Below are 1,450 nucleotides of genomic sequence, written 5' to 3'. Positions count from 1 at the left end.
GTTTACGGCAGGGCTTCAGTAAGAAAACATGCAGATATATTAGTAATCTTAAACTGTTTGTTGTAAAACAAAACTGAAGGAACTACAAAAATGGCAGAACAGTGACTCAGTTGGTAGAGCTGATGCCTCTCAGCAAGAAGGTCGCAGGTTCAAATCCCGGCCTGGGGACCTTTCTGGGTAGAGTTTGCATGTTCTCTCTGTGCATGCGTTGGTTCTCTCTGGGTACTCCGGCTTCCTCCCACWGACCAAAAACATGACTGTTAGGTTAATTGGTGACTCTAAATTGTCCCTAGGTGTGAGTGAGAGAGTGAATGGTTGTTTGTCTCTATGTGTGGCCCTGTGATGGACTTGCGACCTGTCCAGGGTGTACCCCGCCCCTCGCACTGTGACTGCTGGATATGGGCACCAGTGACCCACGTGACCCTGAAAGGAATAAGCGTGTACAGAAAATGGATGGATGGATGGAACGCAGCCATTGCTGTTGATGCTAGATTCATGCTATGACATCATCATCCTGAGACAACAGCTCCAATGCAGGTAAAGCTTCCATACAAGACATTAAACTTGCAGTTACAGCCAGTGTTCGAGCTGCACTTCAAACTGCTGGACCACAGGTACTATCCATGTTGGTTTTAATGAAAACATTTCGATCTGAAATACTTTAAAGTGCTATCTGCGGTTAGCTATCCAGGATGATCATGTCTTCATCCTGCAACAAACATCCGCTACCTGCTTAATCACAAAAGATAAAAGGACTTAGCTTAAAAATATTTGTCATGTATTATATTTTGCCCACAGCCCTCAGACAGATTTTGACCCTCTTGGGGGAAAAATAATTGGCACTGGTTTTAAACCAAGGTCTTAAGCAGTGTTGAGAGTGACTCTCAGTTATCACAACACATTTTATCTTAATATTTGTTAATTTGATGCATATGTTTTGTGAAGTCATTGGGCTGTATTCACTATTTTGAATTAGGTTGACTCCAAAAGTTAGTCTCTCCAGTGTTTGGTGGAATATTAACACAGTGAACAAACACACACACACGAAAATGAAAAGTCTCCTTTTGGATGAAAGCCGATGTGATCTTTATCCCCTCTTTGTTCATCGGTATATTCTACGCTTCTGATTCAGAATATTTTCTTCTGGATTATTCAGTCAGAGAAGTCGGGGCCGGGGACTTACTGCTCAGCATCCGCTAAGTGAAAATATGTCACAGAGTCAGCAGCAAATCTGAAGCAAAGCACCTGAAGGAGAGAAAATCCACTTTGGAGGAAAGGAGAAGCTGAAGTCAAGGATCAGACGACGCCTATCATCGTGTGTACAAAATGTGTGGCAACAGAATGAAAGTATAACCAGAGAAAAACTGCATTCATTCATTCATTCATTCATTCATTCATTCATTCATTCATTCATTCATTCATTCATTTATTTATTTATTTATTTATTTAT

Source organism: Austrofundulus limnaeus, unplaced genomic scaffold, assembly GCF_001266775.1.
Source record: "Austrofundulus limnaeus strain Quisiro unplaced genomic scaffold, Austrofundulus_limnaeus-1.0 Scaffold1, whole genome shotgun sequence".
Lineage (NCBI taxonomy): Eukaryota > Metazoa > Chordata > Actinopteri > Cyprinodontiformes > Rivulidae > Austrofundulus > Austrofundulus limnaeus.
The sequence above is the reverse complement of the archived record's forward strand: the minus strand, read 5'-3'. Positions refer to the sequence as shown.